This window comes from Muscardinus avellanarius, assembly GCF_963383645.1.
Source record: "Muscardinus avellanarius genome assembly, chromosome: 3".
Taxonomy (NCBI): Eukaryota; Metazoa; Chordata; class Mammalia; order Rodentia; family Gliridae; genus Muscardinus; species Muscardinus avellanarius.
The window spans coordinates 97,568,550-97,587,788 of record NC_137788.1 but is presented as its reverse complement, the minus strand read 5'-3'; positions in this window follow the sequence as shown (position 1 = coordinate 97,587,788).

The window sequence follows — 19,239 nt, the reverse complement described above, 5'->3', positions numbered from 1 at the left end:
AAGCTTGGGAAGCCAGGCATGGTGGCACACGCTTCTAATCCCAGAACTTGGGAGGCTGAGATAGGAGGATCACAGGTTCTTGGCCAGTGTCAGCTACATAGTGAGACCATCTCAAAATAAAGAATAAAACATAGGGCTGGGGGTATAGATCAGGGGTAGAATGTTCCTGGATTCCATCCCCAGTACCGCAAAGGGCGGGGGTGGGGTGGGGGTGGGAATATAGCTCAGTGTTGTGTGTGACCCTAAGTTAGTTTAATTCCCAGTACCACCACAAAAATTTTTATTTTATTTTATTTTATTTTATTTATTTTATTTTTTTTTTTTTGCAGGTCTGGGGATAAAATCCAGGGGCATTCGACCTCCAAGCTACATCCCCTGCCCTATTATTTATTCTTTATTTTGAAGCAGGATCTCACTAAGTTGCGGAGAGCCTAAATAGCTGAGGCTGTCCGCAAACCATGATCCTCTGGTCTCAGCCTCTCAAATGTGGGATTACAAGTGAGTGCCACTATGCCTGGCTTGATTTTTTTTTTTTTTTTTTTAAGGAGTAAAAGTTTCACAGCAATGCTTCTGTATAAAGGTTTGTTTTTTTTTTTTTAAGATTTTTTGGGACATACTATTTAAGTTTTAAGAGTTAAAAGTTTTTTATTTAAAACCTTTTGGGACTTACACTGTTTGTTACGTTTTAAGAGAATTCCTTTTCCCTGATCATCTGTTTTCAGTAGCAGAAATGGCAGTTCTTGAAGACTTAATGTCAGGGTAAGCTTTCAGGGCAGTGTTTTATTAACATATGTGTAACTAATTGTTCATTGTGGAAATGTGTAATTGGCTAAAATCATGTGACTGTAGAATCTACTATTGTAATTCAAAACACACAGGTTTTGTGTGTATTTAGCTCATTACATTAAATTATTATTGCTTGTAGTTTAAGGATTAAGATTGCATTTAAAGAGATTGATGAATGTTACTCTTTGTAAAACTGAACTTTTTGGTGCCACTTATAAACATTATCTATAAATTAATACTTGGGAAATTTTTACTTTCTTAACCTATTGATAAAAGGAATAAAATATGAAAAATTAAACTGACTAATGCTTGATTTTGTCTATAATTTACTATATTTTTGCCCTTAGAATATTATGTCCATTACTGGTAATAATTCTATCTTAATATGTATATGTGTGTGTATGTGTATATTTATTTATTGGGGGGGGATACTGAGGATTGAATCAAGAAGCATTCTTTTTTTTTTGTGGTACTGGGGTTTCTGGAAGCCCTTCTACCTTTGGGCTACACTCCCAGACCTATTTTATATTTTTATTTGGAAACAGGGTCTCTTAAGCCAGCAAGGCTGGCTCTGAATCAGCGCAATCCTCCTGTCTCCGCCTCCCAAGCGCAGGGATTACAAGCGTACGCCACCACACCCGGCTTGAATCAAGAAGCATTCTATCTCCAAACTACACTCTCAGCCTTTTATTTCTTATTTGGAGACAAGGTCTTACTATGTTGCTGAGCCTCACCAAGTTGCTGAGGCTAGCTTTGAACCTGTGATCTTCCTGTCTCGGTCTTCCAGGTACTAGGATTACAGGCATATGATACCACACCTGGCTTAAAAACATTTTTTGCCTTATTTTTATAATACACCTGAATTAATAATAAGATTCAGTGCATACCTAAGTTGATCTTTTTATCTGAAAAACAAATCTCAGCTGGGCATGGTCATGCATGCCTATAATCTCAGTACTTGGAAGGCTGAGACAGGAGGATCACAGGTTGAAGATCAGCTTTAGCAACATAGTGAGATTATCAGCAATCTAGTGAGACCCTATTTCAAAATAAAAAGCTGGGCATGGTGGCGCACACTTGTAATTTCAGTATCTGGGAGGCTGAGACAGGAGGATCCGGGTTCATGACCAGCCTCAGCTATTTAGGCCCTTTGCAATTTAGTAAGACCCTGTTTCAAATTTAAAGAATAAACCGGGCATGGTGGTGCACACTTGTGATCCCAGTACTTGGGAGACTAAGACAGGAGGCTTGTAGGTACACAGCCAGCCTCAGCTACTTAGGCCCTCTGCAACTTAGTGAGACCCTATTTCAATATAATGGATTAAAGAGTAGGGCTAGGGTGTGGCTTGGAAGTAGAATGCCCTTGAGTTCAATCCCCAGAGGTAATAAATAAATAAATAAATAAATAAATAAATAAATAAATAAATCTGGGCATGGTGGCGCATACTTGTAATCCCAGCACTTGGGAGGCTGAGACAGGAGGATCCAGGTTTGCGCCAGCCTCAGTTACTTACTGATGCCCTCTACAATTTAGTGAGACCTTGTTTCAAAAATAAAGAACAAGCCAGGTGTGGTGGCACACACTTGTAATCCCAGCATTTGGGAGGCTGAGACAGAAGGATCATGGTTCGCGGACAACCTCAGCTACTAGTGAGGCCCTTTGCAACTAAGACCCTATTTCAAAATAAAGAATAAGCCGGGCATGGTGGTGCAGGCTTGTAATCCCAGCATTTGGAAGGCTGAGACAGGAGGATCCAGGTTCGCGACCAGCCTCAGCTACTTAGGCCCTCTGCAACTTAGTGAGACCCTGTTTCAAAATGAATAAAAAATAGGGCTGCGGGTGGAGATTAAAAGTAGAATGCCCCCCTGGATTCCATCCCCAGTACTGCGATAAATAAATAAATAAAATAAATAAAAATAAAGAATAAAATATCAGGTTGTGGGTGTAGCTTGGAGGTAGAATGACCCTAGGTTCAATCTCCAGCACTACAAAAACAAATAAAGCAAGGCAAATACAAGCATGTGTGGTGGCACATGCTTATAATCCTAGTACTTAGTAGGCTGAGACAGGAGGATCGCAGGTTTGTGCACAGCCTCAACAAGTATTGAGACTCTCATCAACATAGTGAGACCCTGTTTCAAATTAAAAATAGGACTGGGGGTGTAGTTTGGAGGTAGAATGCCCTGGATTCAATCCCTAGTCCTCACCCCCCCAAAAAAAACCTTCTCAGTATTTTACCTTATACACAATTCTGTTCACATCTTCCTTGTGTCAACATATCTTTTATGAGTTTATATTCATTTGTTATTTATTTTTCTTTTTAAAAATTGTTTATATGTGGAACATACTGAAAATGGTGTACATTTAGACTGTGCTTGGTGCCCTCCCCCCCATTCATTTGTTCTTGCTACTATAATACATTTATATCATAAACTTAGATTCACTTAGGGACATAACATAAATTTATTATCTTACCAGTTCTCTAGGTCAGAAGTCATATTGGTCCTGATCTAAAAGTCAGGGTGCTGGTAGGATGTGGTCCTTTCCGAGACTGGACCACAGTTGCTTTTTCCAGCTTCTAGAGGCTCCATTTCTTAGCTCATGTTCCCTTTCTTTGGTCTGAAGCTGACAGTGTTGCGTCTCTCGGGCCCTTCTGTGGTCCTGTCTCCCTCTGAGGCCATCTGGGAAGGAATCTCGGTAATTACATTGGACACACCTGAATAAACCAGAATGTTCAATTTCAAGGTCCTTAATTTAATCACACAGCAGAAAGTCTTTTACTGCAGTTAACATATTCGCAGGTTCTGGGGATTAGGTTCTTGACATATTTGAGGGTCTATTATTCTGCCTACCACAGTTTGATTTAAATAGAATCTAGAGCCTGGCATGGTGGCACACACCTCTAATTCCAGTACTTGGTAGGGTGGGACAGGAGAACCACAGGTTTAAGATCAGCTTCAGCAAACTAGTGAGACCTTGGGAGTGTTTTGTTTGTTTGTTTGTTTTTCATTTGAAATTGTGTCTTTTACTCTCTTAAAGCAAGAACCTGAACAAAGTATACATAATTCATTAACAGCCAAATTTATGTTGTCATAAAATTTAAGTGATATAGGATAATATTGTAATCTTTATTCAAGTTCACAATTTATAACCTCTTTCTAAATCTCTTTCATACACATCTAGTCATTTTTCATGACACTTATTTATTTTATTTTATTCTTTGATATGCAAAAAAGCAAGAAGTGGGCATAGCATCAGCGTTTTTTTTTTTTTTTTTGGTGGTACTGGGGTTCCTGGAAGCCCTTCTACCTCTGGGCTACACTCCCAGACCTATTTTCTGTATTTTTGAAACAGGGTCTCTTAAACCAGAGCGGCTGGCCTCGATCCTCCTGCCTCTGCCTCCCAAGCGCAGGAATTACAAGTGTGCGCCACCACGCCCGGCTAGCATCAGCGTTTTTAAACTTCTTGTGCCATGTGTACTTTAACAGTCTGATAAAATCTGAAAATCTCTGTTTAGAAATCTAAATAAAAGCCGGGTATGGTGGCACACGCTTGTAACCCCCGCACTTGGGAGGCTGAGACAGGAGGATCGCACGGGTTCGAAGCCAGCCTCAGCTACTTAGTGAGGCTCTCAGCAACTTAGTGAGACCCTGTTTCCAAATAAAATATAAAAAAGGTCTGGGAGTATAGCCTGGAAGTAGAAAGCCCTGGGTTCCACCCCCAGTACCACCGTACCACCAAAAAAAAAAAAAAAAAGAAATCTAAATAAAGCAAAAAAATGAAATTTATAAAATCCAATATGTAATATTAAAAAGCATCCAAATTATATTAAAATACTAAAAGTGGTATGGCAATATATTTGCTTTTCTACACATTAAATAATATGATATATATTTGCAGTTTGGGGTTTGTTTTTGATGCTGTAGATTGAACTCAGGAGAGGTTCTACTTTTTTTTGTGTGTGTGTGTGTGGTAATGAAGAATTGAACCAAGAAGCACTCTACCTTTGAGCTATACCCCCAGAACTTTATTTTTTCATTTTGAAACAGGGAGTCACCAGATTGCTGAGAGCCTCGCTAAGGTACTGAGGCTAGTCTTGAACCATTTATCTTTCTGTCAGCCTCACAAGTACTAGGACTACAAGCATGTGCCACTATACCTGACTCGCCCTCAGCCCATTTTTATTTTTAGCTTTTTTTTTTTTTTTTTTTTTTTTTTTTGGTGGTACTGGGAATGGAACCCAGGGGCCTTCTACCTCCGGGCTACACTCCTAGACCTATTTTATATTTTATTTGGAAACAGGGTCTCTTAAACCAGCTGAGGCTGGCTTTGAACCTGCGCGATCCTCCTGTCTCAGCCTCCCAAGCGCTGGGATTACAAACGTGCGCCACCACGCCCAGCTCTCTTTAGCTTTTAATTTTTAACTTGCCGAGGCCGCACTTAAATACGTGTGATCCCACAGCCTCAGCCTCCCACCTACTGAGATTACAGTCATACACCACCATGCTCACCGTACCTCAGCACCAAGCTCAGGTTTCTTAGGTGCCATAACATCAAAGTGGTGATTAGTGATATTTTGATGTATCTTCCACAATGAGGTAAAACAAAATAAAAAAGAAAAGAAAAGAGTTAATCTCTTTTCATAAATGTCAACAGATTTGCAACCCAGATGTGGGGTTTTATGTATTTGTAACACAGAGGTAGATTTTTATGTATTTTTTTAATTTTTTTATATGCATACCCATGTTCATAGCAGCACAGTTCGCAATAGCCAAACTATGGAACCAACCGAGATCTCCATCAACAGATAAGTGGATTGCAAAACCGTGGGAAATACACACAATGGAATTCTATCCAGCTATAAAGAAAAATAAAATAATAGCGTTTGCAAGAAGATGGAAGGAACTGGAGAACATTATGTTAAGTGAGATTAGTCAAGCACAGAAGGAGAAGGGACATATGTTTTCTCTAATATGCCCAAGCTAGGGAGCAGTGGTAATACCAGAGGGACGCCAGATGATGGAGGGGCAATCTCAGCAAAGCTTGAATGGAAGGATAGGAGAGGAAGAAAGATAAGGTTGTTCAATGGAGGAGCTACATATGAATATGTGTAATGGTATAAATACAACATGGTTAACCTGGACACTCTCTATTGGGGGGAGGGAAAGGGAGGGGGAAGGGCATGAAGCACAATGTAAATGGAGACCTTGTTGTTGTTTTTTTTAAAAAAAAGAATGCCAGGCGTGGTGGCGCACACCTGTAATCCCTGTGCTTGGGTGGCAGAGACAGGAGGATCGTGCAGGTTTGAAGCCAGCTGTGCTGGCTTAAGAGACCCTGTTTCCAAATAAATATATAAAATAGGTCTGGGAGTGTAATCTGGAGGTAGAAGGGCTTCCAGGAACCCCAGTACCACCAAAAAAAAAAAAAAAAAGGTATCACTCATTGTTTCTATTTTCTATTGTGACACTGGGGATTGAACCCAGGGACATTCTACCTCGGTGCTACACCCCCAGCCTTTTTTGTTTGTTTTGATTTAGGGTCTTGCTAAGTTGATGAGAGTCTCACTAAATTGCTGAGGTTGTCCTCAAACCTGCCATCCTCCTCTCTCAGCCTCCCAAGTACTGGGATTATAAGGGTGTGCCACCACACCTGGCTCTGATATTTTTTATTTTGAAAGAGGGTCTTGCTAAATTTCTGAGGCTGGTCTTAAGCCTGTGATCCTCCTGTCTTCGCCTCCCAAGTACTGGGATACAAGTATGTGCCATCACACTTTACTTGGTATTACTTAAGTGTAGAAATTTTAAAATGAGAGAATTAGCCGGGCGTGGTGGCGCACGCTTGTAATCCCCACGCTTGGGAGGCAGAGACAGGAGGATCGCGCAGGTTCGAAGCCAGCCGCGCGCGCTGGCTTAGGAGACCCTGTTTCCAAATAAAAAAAATGTAAAAATAGGTCTGGGAGTGTAGCCCAGAGGTAGAAGGGCTTCCAGGAACCCCAGTACCACCAAAAAATAAAAATAAAAAATAAATAAATAAATAAAATGAGAGAATTAGCTTGCTTGTCCTCATATCAGTGGAGAAGAGTGTTGCCTGGAGAGCATTTGGCCATTTTCCAGGAGGCCTTGGGAGGCTGCATTCCTTTGATGAATGTACCATAGTCCAGAGTTTGATTTGCAGCATTGCAGTCTCAGACACTATTTTTTTTTATACTGTGGATGGAACCCAGGGGCATTCTACCTCTGAGCTACACCCCCCCCCAGCCCTATTTTTTTTTCTTTATTTTGAAACAGGGTCTCACTGATTGCAAAGGGCCTCACTAAGCAGCTGAGGCTGTCCACAAATTGCAGTCCTCCTATCTCAGCCTCCCAAATGCTGGCATTACAAGCATGCCACCATGCCCAGCTGCAGCCCTATTTTTATTCGTGTGTGTGTGTGTGTGTGTGTGTGTGTGTGTGTGTGGTACTGGAGATGGAATCCAGGGGCATTCTACCTCCAAGCTGCACCCCAGCCATATTTTTTATTCTTTATTTTGAAACCGGGCCTCAGTGAGTTGCAAAGGGCCTCACTAAGTAGCTGAGGCTGTTTGTGAACCGCGATCCTCCTGTCTCAGTCTCCCGAATGCTGGGATTACAAGCGTGCGCCTCTTGGAAAGGCGAATCACAATGAGAGGAATCACATGGATGCATTGTCTAAAGCAGCTGGTTGAACAGGGAGAGTTAAACACAGAAGCCCTAAAAAATCGAGTCATGGAAGCCTGAGCTAAGCAGAGGGTGGGTTGCTGGGGAGCCACCTTCAGGATTGTCTTGTTATTGACACTGGAAACCTTGGCTTCTCACTTCCACTGTCAGTGCCCATTCAAGCATTGTCCCCGGCTGTCACTTTCAGGTCACTTTGCAAGTCTCTAGTTCATTTAAATGTTCACCTCAGAGGTCAAGGAGGGCAATTTCCTTTCTCAGGGCTTTATGGAAACGTTTTAGTTGTGCATAGAGCTGACAACCCTGAGTTCCTGAAAACCAAGAAATCTTAAATGCTCTGTCCCTATCTCAGAACATTCCCAATTCTTTAGGCCTGATTTCCTTGGGGTCTGCATGATTTCCTTCTTGCCACAAATAGACTGGAGGTGTGGATGATCTGAGCAAAGTGTTAACTGTATTGTTGGAGGTTGTTACTTTTCCTGGGCCCTAGTCAATGACTGCATGAGCTATTCAGACTATTAAATTATGGAATAGAATCAAGGAAAGAGTTGCTCTATGTGTGTGGGGGTACTAGAGACTGAACCCAGTATCACTAAAAAAATTAAAAAATAAATAATAAATAAATAAAAAGCTGGGCATGGTGGCGCCCGCTTGTAATCCCTGCGCTTGGGAGGCGGAGACAGGAGGATCGCGCAGGTTTGAAGCCAGCCTTGCTGGCTTAAGAGACTCTGTTTCCAAATAAAAATATAAAAATAGGTTCTGGAGTGTAGCCCAGAGGTAGAAGGGCTTCCAGGAACCCCAGTACCACCAAAAAAAAAAAAAAAAAAAAGTACAAAAATAAATAGAAAAATAAAATAAAAAGTAGAGCCAGGAGTGGTGGTGCACGCTTGTAATCTCAGTACTTGGGAGGCTAAGAGAGGAGGATCCTGGTTTGAGGAGAGCCTCATCTACTTAGTGAGACCCTCTACAACTTAGCGAGCCCCTGTTTCAAAATAAAGAATAAGCCGGGCGTGGTGGTGCACGCTTGTAATCCCAGCATTTAGGGGGCTGACACCAGAGGATCGCAGTTCACAGACAGCCTCAGCTATTTAGTGAGGCTCTCTACAACTTAGTGAGACCCTGTTTCAAAATAAAAATACAAAGTAGGGCAAGGGGTGTAACTCCGAGGTAGAATGCCCCTGGGTTCAATTCCCAGCACCACAATACATACATACATACATACATATATACATACATACATATAAAAGTAGCTAAGTGTGGTTGTGAATACTTGTAATTCCAGTACTTGGGAGGTTGAGACAAGAGGCTCATAGGTGTAGGTTTGAGGACAGCCTCATCAAGTAGTGAGATTTTCATCAAACTAGTGAAACCCTGTTTCAAACTAAAAATAAAATAGGGCTGAGTGTGTATCTTGGAGGGAGAATGCCCCTGGGTTAAATCCATGCTGGGTGTGATGACACTCATTTATAATCTTAGTACTTGGGAGGCTGAGACAGAAGGATCACAGGTTCACAGTCAGCCAGGTATTTAGTGAGGCCCTCTGTGACTTAATGAGACAGTTTCAAAATAAAGAATAAAAAATAGCGCTGGAAGCTGGACACGGTGGCACACACTTGTAATCCCAGTATTTGGGAGGCATTGCAGTTCACGGCCAGCTTCAAGTATGTAGTGAAAACCTCTGTAATTCTTGAGACCCTGTTTCAAAATAAACAATAAAAACAGGACTTGATTATAGCTTGGAGGTAGAATGTCCCTGGGTTTAATTCCCAGTACCATCAAAAAAAAAAAAAAAAAGTAGTTCGGGTTATTGTTTTGTTTTGAAACAAGGACTAAAAAATTACAGAGGTTCTCACTACATACTTGAAGTTGGCCACTAAGCATCTCACAACATTGTTGAGGCTGACCTCAAACCTGATTCTCCTGTCTCAGACTCCCACGTGCTGGGCTTAGAGGTGTGGGCCATCTCCCCTGGCAAGGATAAAGTTTTGATGTATATTCGGTGAATATTTATTAAACATCGGTTGCATTTTGAGGCAAAGCACAGATACCATTTTGCTATATGGTATCTGGATAAATGGAATGATAAAGATATAGGTTTGAGGAATAATTTCTTATGTTACTAGTAGACTGATATGTGTTTTTTTTTTTTCTTCTTCTTTTGCAGGTCTGGGGATGGAATCCAGGGGTATTTGATTTTCCAGCTAATCCCCCTGCCCTATTTTTTATTCTTTATTTTGAAACAGGGTCTCACTAAGTAGCTGAGGCTGTTCGTGAACCTCGATCCTCCAGTCTCAGCCTCCCAAATGCTGGGATTACAAGCATGTGCCACCATGCCCGACTTGGTATGTAATTTGATTTGAACTTTTGTACAAAATTCATATATTTTCTTTATTTTTGCAGTACCGGTGATGGAACCCAGGGGCATTATATCTCCAAACTACACCCCCAGTCCTATATTTTAGTCTCTTTTTAATTTTTTTTTTTTTTTTTTGTGGGTCTGGGGATGGAACCCAGGGGCATTCGACCTCCGAGCTACACCCCCTGCCCTATTTTTTATTCTTTATTTTGAAACCGGGTCTCACTGAGTTGCAGAGGGCCTCACTAAGTAGCTGAGGCTGTCCGCGAACCGTGATCCTCCGGTCTCAGCCTCCCAAATGCTGGGACTACAAGCGTGCGCCACCACGCCCGGCTTTCTTTTTAATTTTTGAAACAGGGTCTCACTTAGTTGTGAAGTGCCTCGGTAAGTAGCTGAGGCTGTCTGTGAACTGCAATCCTCCTGTCTCACCCTCCCAAATGCTGGGATTACAAGCGTGCGCCACCACATCTGGCTCCGTATATTCTTTGTAGTGCTTAAACTTCTATATACATAATCACTTTATTTTTATACAGAAAGTCTGGTAAATAGCCTTGTCCTGAGCTGGGTATGAGCTGGGTATGGTGCCACGTGCCTGTAATACCAGTACTTGGGAGGCTGAGACAGGAGGATCACAGGATTGAGGCCAGCCTCAGCAATTTAGTGAGGCCCTTAGCAATTTATTGAGACCCTCTTTCAAAATTTAAAGAGGGCTGGTGTGTACCTCAGAGATAGAACGCCCCTGGATTCAATACTCTCACACAGAGCCAGGCGTGGTGGTGCACACTTGTAATCCCTGAGCTTGGGAGGCTGAGACAGGAGGATCACACGGGTTTGCAGCCAGCCTCAGCTACTTAGTGAGGCTCTTAGCAATTTAGTGAGACCCTGTTTCCAAATAAAGTATAAAATAGGTCTGGGGGTATAACCTGGAGGTAGAAAGCCCCTGGGTTCCACTCCCAGTACCACCAAAAGAAAAAACAAACATACTTTCACACACACACACACACACACACACACACACACACACACACACGAAGAAGAAGAAAGAAAAAAAGGAAGGGAGGAAAGAAAAGAAGAAAGAAAGAAAGGAAGGAAGAAAGAAAGGAAGGAAGGAAGAAAAAGAAGTTCTTGGATGTCTTTTGTTTGCAGTGCTGGGGATTGAATCCAGGGCGTCACACGTGCTAGTCAAGTGCTTTACAACTGAACTACACCCCATTCCCCTTGGGTGTATTTATTTAGGCTGTTGAGGGGGATACAAATATAAATAAAGGAAGAACAATTGGTAAAAACAAGTATCATTTTGACATTTGCCTTTGCATGGCCATTATAAAGAAATAACATTTTAAGCTGAGCGTGGTGGCACATGCTTGTAATCCCAGCATTTGGGAGGCTGAGACAGGAGGATTGCGGGGTTGGTAGACAGCCTCAGCTACCTAGTGAGACCCTTTGCAACTCAATGAGACCCTTTTTCAAAAATAAAAAAGACTTCATGGTGGCTGGTGGCGCACGCTTGTAATCCCAGCATTCGGGAGGCAGAGATGGGAGGATCGAGATTCAGGGACAGCCTCAGCTACTACTTAGTGAGGCCCTTTGCAACTCAGTGAGACCCTGTTTCAAACATAGAAAGAACTAAAAAGTAGGGCTGGGGGTGTAGCTTGGAGATAGAATGCCCCTGGGTTCCATCCCCAGTACTGCAAAAATAAATACATAAAAAAATAAATAAACTTAAAAAGACTAAAAAATAAAGCTGGGGGTGTAGCTTGGAGATACAAAAAAATGCTCCTGGATTCCATCCCAGTACCTTAAAAAAAAAAAAAGACTAAAAAATATGGCTGGGAGTGTAGCTCGGAGGTAGAATGCCCCTGGGTTCCATCCCCAGTGCCACACACACACACACACACACACACACACACACACACACACACACAATTAAATTTTGTTAGGAAAGAGCCTACTCACTGACTAAATCATAAAAGAAATGCTAATACTATGCTTAACATTTGAAATAGGATTCTTGTAAGTAGTTGGGGGATATATGAACTTAAAATAAGATACCTACCCAGACTCTTCTTGGTGAATCTCTGTATTTCTTTCATATTTACAGCAAGTTCTTCTAAATGATCTAAAGCTTATTACTAGAAATTTACTAACCATATCCCAAAAACCTGTCTGAAATTATTATGCTTTATGTATTATTAACATTTCCTAACATTTAGCTTCTCTTTTTGCAGATTTTAACATATTTCAATGACTCGATTAAAATGGGATATTTAGCCAGGCGTGGTGGCGCACGCCTGTAATCCCAGCATTCGGGAGGCTGAGACCGGAGGATCGCGGTTCACATACAGCCTCAGCTATTTAGTGAGGCCCTCTGCAACTCAGTGAGACCCTGTTTCAAAATAAAGAATAAAAAATAGGGCAGGGGATGTAGCTTGGAGGTCTAATGCCTCTGGGTTCCATCCCCAGACCACCCCCCCCGCCGCCAAAAAAAGGGATATTTATTTTTCCAAAGTAAAGTAAAATTATTTTAGTTTCAATAATGTATTTTAGAGCTGGGCGTGGTGGCGCACGCTTGTAATCCCCGCGCTTGGGAGGCGGAGACAGGAGGATCACACAGGTTCGAAGCCAGCCTCAGCTACTTAGTGAGGCTCTCAGCAACTTAGTGAGACCCTGTTTCCAAATAAAATATAAAATAGGTCTGGGAGTGTAGCCCAGAGGTAGAAAGCCCCTGGGCTCCACCCCAGTACCACACACACACACACACACACACACACACACACACACAAAAACAAACAATAAATAATGTATTATATATTTACTTAATATAAACAAAAGCATCTCTTTTATGTTGAAACAAGAATTTATTTTTCCTACTAGGTTTAACAACAAATAATTTAAGCTTTTGTCTAGGAGTCCAGATAGGAGCCCTTGTGGACCCAGGTAATTCTACCTCATAACACTTAATCTGTTTAAGGAGAAGCAGCCTTGGTGGTACTTTGTTCTTCCAAATCCAGGACACTCCTGGCTTGGAAGCACAAGGCTCTTTGATGGGTGTTTGTTCCAGTAATGAGAGTGGAGCTTTTGAAAATAAAGTTCCCTTATCCCCACAGAACTCCTTTAGGCAAGATTTCCTAGCTTGGGCTTGTGCTCAGATTCCTTTCTGTGATTTGGGGGGAAATTCAAAACTTCTTTTCCCATGTTTGGAAATGAGATGTGAGGATCACATTGAAAGGGGTTCCCCTTCACCCACAGGCATTTCAGTTTCGGGCACCATGAATCACTCGGTCATGTCTGAACTTGCATTTCTAAGTGAAGCTCAACCCAATTCCTGACCCAGAGCAGGCATGCAGTAAATATTTGGTGAATGATTAAGGCAGAACCTTGGGTTCCAGGGGGAGTCTTGCATCTAAGAAAGCCTTGTCCTTTCTGAACAGTTTGCTGCTCTTGCAGCAAGTAGAGTGAAACACAAGAAGATCTAATCTGAGCCAGCGTGGCTGAGTACAGCAGGGAAGGTGATACTGTGGGCCAACGGCTATTAAGGTTGTAGTGTCAAACTGGGTGTTACAGTAGGAAACAAGTCTATTGTTGACGCATTTGTCAGTGTACAAGTGACGTGGTGTGCCAGATGTCTTATATTTCAGTGCCTGGTTCCTTCGCTCCTTCTACTTCCTTTTTCCAGAAATATAAAGGTTATCTATTTGCTTCTAACAATGCTCACTATTATTTTTTGAAAATTTGGATGCAGATAACACTATTCCACAGGGTATGGGGGATACAAACATGAGTAAAACCTCTCTTTCCTCACTCGTCAGAATAAGGTTCACTTTCTTCAAGCTACAATTTCCAGTTGATACAGTGGAGTGAGGGGAAGAAGGTTTTAAAAGTCAGAATGGGCCAGGCCTGTGCTGTGATTTTCGTTTTGTAATCCCAGTACTTGGGAGGTTGAGACATTGAGACAGGAGATCTCAGGTCTGAGGCCAGCCTCAGCAATTTAGAGAGACTCTTTCAATATAAAAAATTAAAAGGGCTTGGGGAAGTAGCTCAGAGGTAGAATGCCTCTGAATCTAATCCCATTTCCAAGAAAAGGAAAGGAAAGGAAAGGAAAGGAGAGAGGGAGGGAGAGAGAGAGAGAAAGAGAGAGATTGTCCTGACTTTCTTTGTATCAGCTGTGTGACCTTAGGCAAGTTATTTCCTTTAATCTCTAAAATGGGAATAATTAAAAGACATTTAAGGGAGGCTGTGAGGCGTAGATGAGAACACAGGCAAAGCACTTCATTTGTGCCTACTGGACGCCAAAACCAACCTAGTACCAGAAGATCAGGTTCTTTTTTTCTAGTACTCTGCAACTGGTAGGTGTTCAAATGTTTGTCTGCTTCTCCCTGATTGGTATCTCTTTCTAGTTTTCATTGAAGATTTAAATGATGCTGGTTCTTGCAACTAATATATATATATATATATATATATATATATATATATGTGTGTGTGTGTGTGTGTGTGTGTGTGTGTGTGTGTATTACTTATACTATATATATATATATATTTTTTTTTTTCAGGTCTGGGGATGGAACTCAGGGGCATTCGACCTCCGAGCTACACCCCCTGTCCTATTTTTTATTCTTTCTTTTGAAACCGGTTCTCACTAAGAGCGTCTCACTAAGTAGCTGAGGCTGTCTGCGAACCGCGATCCTCCGGTCTCAGCCTCCCAAATGCTGGGATTACAAGCGTGCGCCACCACTCCCGGCATTATATATTATTTTTTTAAGGCAGGGTCTCACTAGGCTAATAAGAATCTCACTATTTGCTGAGACTGTCCTCAAACTTGCAATCCTCCTGTCTCAGCCTCCCAAGTACTGGGCTTGGGGGTGTGTGCCACCCTGCCGGACAGTCATCACTGAGAGGGTTCCTAATGAAGATTTTCTTCAGGGATTTAGTCAAAGTAGACAATTGGTGTTTTGCAGCTCAGCTTTTGTGTGTTTTCCCCTGTATTTAAAAATCTTTCTTTGAAACGTTTCCTCAAAGTTACAGGTTCTTTTATCCTTTTTTTTTTTTTTTTTTTAACTGTATGTGTGGTAAGGAAAGGAAAGGACACTAGAAATGGAACCTAGGGGCAATTTACATCAGTGCTACATCTCCAGTCCTATTATTTATATATTTATACTGGGAATTGAACCCTGGGGCATTCTACCTCTGGGCTACAACCCCAGACCTATTTTTTATTCTTTCTTTAGAAACATGGTCTCACTAAGTTGCAGCAGGCCTAAATAGCTGAGGCTGACTGCAAGCCTGTGATCCTCCTGTGTCAGCCTACCAAATTCTGAGATTGCAAGTGTGTATCTATCACCTTGCCCAGGTTGATGCTTATTCTCTTTACCAATCTCTTTTACCCCATTTTGGGAGGCTCAGCTCATGCTGGCCTTTAGCCTTTGTGAGGATGAGGCTCATAGATTTATGCCACTGTATTCTGTAGCTCTCTTTATAATATCCCCGAATATTGCCGGGCGTGGCGGCGCACGCTTGCAATCCCCGCGCTTGGGAGGCTGAGACAGGAGGATCGCACGGGTTCGAAGCCAGCCTTAGCTACTTAGTGAGGCGCTCAGCAACTTAGTGAGACCCTGTTTCCAAATAAAATATATAAAAGGTCTGGGAGTATAGCCCGGAGGTAGAAAGCTTCTGGGTTCCACCCCCAGTACCACCAAAAAATATTAATAATAATAATATCCCTGAATATTTAATTCTGCTTGGATGAGCATCACATGTGGAAAACTTCTCTAACCCATAAAGTGAGAATAAGGTGTTTACAACCCAAAGGGGTAGACAAAAACAGTGAACATGTTGATTGTTGTTAAGTAACCCAGACCGCTTCCAGGTAGACCAGTTTCACAAAATGAGAAATCAGTAATGGGACAGACAGATAAGCTACTGGAGTTTTCCGGGAGGAAGTGGAGCCTGGAAAAGTGGAGGGGGAAGGAGAGGAGACAGTTCTTATCCTAATAGCCTTTATTATAAATTCCCTGGGAGAAGTAACAAGGGTCAATCCTAATGCAGAAACGACTACTCTATTTAGATGCAATTGTCATAGAAAAACACAATGATATCATGGCGTTCTTGGCTTCTGTGGCAGAAAAGTGCTTCAGCAGGTCCACAGGTTTACTGAGGATGCATGGAGAGCACCTCCAGAGAGGAGTGGCTCTGCAGAATTGTGTGCAACTGACATACAGTCGAGTTAGCAAGCACGCAGGTAGTCTGCTTGGCTTTTTAATCACTAACACAATCCTGCCCTTACCCGGTTTTAGGGAGGGCTTGGGTTCACAACTCTGTTCATTGGCTACTTTTCAAGATTTTTTTTTTTTTTTTTTTTTTTTTTTTTTTTTTTTTTTTGCGGGTATGGGGACGGAACCCAGGGCATTAGACCGCCTAGCTACAGCCCCTGCCCTACTTTTTATTCTATATTTTGAAACTGGTTCTCACTAAATTGCAGAGGGCCTCACTAAGTAGCTGAGGCTGTCCGCGAACTGTAATCCTCAGGTCTCAGCCTCCCAAGTACTGGGATTATAAACCTGTGCCACCAGGACTGGCCTAGACTAACTTCGAAACAAAACTTAACATTCAGGAGCTTAAATGAATGTCCAAATTTGGAAAATTCAGGGAGTGGAGCATACAGATACATGTATCAAAACAAATGAGCTGGGCATGGTGGTGCACGCTTGTAATCCCAGCATTCAGGAGGCTGAGACCAGAGGATCCTGGTTTGCGGACAGCCTCAGCTACTTAGTGAGGCCCTCTGCAACTTAGTGAGAACCTGTTTCAAAATAAAGAATAAAAAATAGGGCAGGGGATGTAGTTTGAAGATCAAATGCCTATGGGTTCCATCCTCAGACCTGCAAAAAACAAAACAAAACAAAAAACAAATGCCATGTTAGAGTTTCAAAATGGAAGTACATTTCTATGTACTTTGCTACTATGACAGAATAGATGATTTTTACTTCTTACAATTCCCTATTTATTTATTTATTTATTTATTTTTGTGGTACTGGGGATGGAACCCAGGGGCCTTCTACCTCCAGACTACACTCCCAGACTTATTTTATATTTTATTTTGGAAACAGGGTCTCTTAATTCGAACCTGCGCGATCCTCCTTTCTCAGCCTCCCAAACGCAGGGATTACAGGAGTGCGCCACCACGCCCAGCCTACAATTCCCCCTTTTATTATAGATTTTTTACTTTTCTTTGAACTCAGGGGCACATGGCTGTTATGGGAAACAGGGGATCTTGGTCTCTTTTCTTTGAATTTTCTGGTTGACAAAAGGTTTGAATTCCTTTGGGATAAGAATCCTAAGAAGAACCTGGCGTGGTGGCGCACATTTGAAATCCCAGCATTTGGGAAGCTGAGACTGGAGGATCGCGGTTCGAGGACAGCCTCAGCTACTTAGTGAGGCCCTTTGCAATTCAGTGAGACCCTGTTTTAAAATGAATAAAAAAATAGGTCTAGGGATGTAGCTCGGAGGTAGAATGCCCCTGGGTTCCATCCCCATTACCGGAAAAAAAAAATTCCGTGACGATAGGAATAAGGGGTTCTGACAAAAGAGGAAACTATCTCTAGGATTTCAGTATCTCAGAAATTTTAGTTTATGAAGTTTGTCGATATTTAAAACCATATTTTCCTTTGTTTCCCAATTTATCGCCTACCCCGCGACAACTCTGGCCATTCTATTTCCAGACACAGGGTCATGGCCAGCTAAGAACCTGCGTCCAAGGTCCCCGCCTTTCCTGCAACTGCCCCGCCCCAGTCCCCGCCCCCGCCCCGCCCCGTCTCGCCCCGCCCCGTCTCGCCCCGCCCCCATTCGCCCCGCCCCTATTCGCCCCCTTCGCGCGCCCCGCCCCGTCTCGCCCCGCCCCGTCTCGCCCCGCCCCGCCCCGCCCGCCCCGCCCCCGGGCTCGCCCTTCGGCGTAGGCATCCGGCTGGCCGCCCCGCGCGCGGGGTCCTGAGGCTCCCGGGGAGCCGCGCGGATTGGCTGCGCTCGCGGCTGGACTCCTCCGGCGGCGCTGGACAACCGCAGTCGGCCGGAGCCAGAGCCGAGCGGTCGCCGGCCGGCCGGGGCGGGGCGAGGCGGACGCGCGGAGGACGGGCTGACGAACTGATGGACTGACGCGCGGGCGGCCAGGGAGGACGCCGCCGAGCCCCGACCGCCGCCCTCGCCGCAGCCCGGAGCCGGCCGCTCGGGCCCGGCCGCCGGCCTCGCTCCCGCGTTCTCCCCGCTCCTTCTCCGGGCTCGGCTCGGAGCTCAGGTGAGGGACCCGGGGCGGGCGCGGCCGCCGCACACCTCGGGTTGCCATGGTCACCGCCGCCACCTGTCACCGCCCGGCCCCGCCGCCGTCCCGCGGCCGCAGAGCGGGGTCCCGAGTCGGCCCTGGAGGTGACCGGGAGGGGAGGGCGGCGGGCGCGGCGAGGACGGGAACCGCAGGCCCGCATCGGGCCGCCGCCCCTGGACCGCACCTCGCCCGCCCGCGGACCGCGCGATCCTCGGGGCCGAGCGACGCCCGCGCCCCGCACCGGCCGCCGGCGAGCGCTGCTGAGGGCGAGAGGGGCGGGCTGCGCAGCCGCCTCCCTCCGCTCGCCGCCCGGCCCCGGCCCCGGCCCGGCCCCGCGAGCACCCACCCGAGCGCGCGTCCCTTGCCGGGCACGCCGGGGCCTGCAGCGGGGAGGAGCGGCGGCCGCGTTCGGCCTTCCCCAGCCAGGGGTCAGCGGGAGCAGGCCCTGGGGAGTCTGGGCGAGGTGCGGAGACTAGATTTGGAACCCGGGAGGTGCCGGGCGGGGGTGGGAGGTGCCTGCGGAGAAGGCTCCGGAGACCGGAGAGCTCATAGGGTTAAGCCATTCCCTACATTGGGGAGAAAAAGATTGGGGCTCTAGCCCTGGGCGAGGCCTTTGGCAAAAGGGGCGGGCGAGCGTAGTCAGGGGCAGCATTTCACCAGAGGATTTTTTTTTTTTTTTCTTTTCTATACCCAGACATGCTGGTTAGTAACCACGCCTGGTATCTGAGAGGAGCGGTTTTTTTTTTTTTTTGGCAACTTGGTTCTCTGCATAATGAAAGGAGAAGTCTTTGTTCCACCCGGATTTATAGGTTGTGATCCTAACACTTAATTTTCCTCCCTTTGTTGTAGAGTTCATAGAATGCTTCAAAAAGTTAATGCCACGGAAATTAACACAGAGGGTTTTGTTAAGTGCTATAGATTTTTTTCACGGTAAATTCATGTAGATTTTTTTTTTTTTGTCTCCAGGGTTGGCATGTGTTGCTTGACATTTTACTAGAAAGGAGAACGCCTAAGAACTTATTTTTCCTTTATATGGCACATTTTTTAGGTCTCATTTAAGAGGAAGATATAATCATTTTACCTTAGGTTGGGGTGT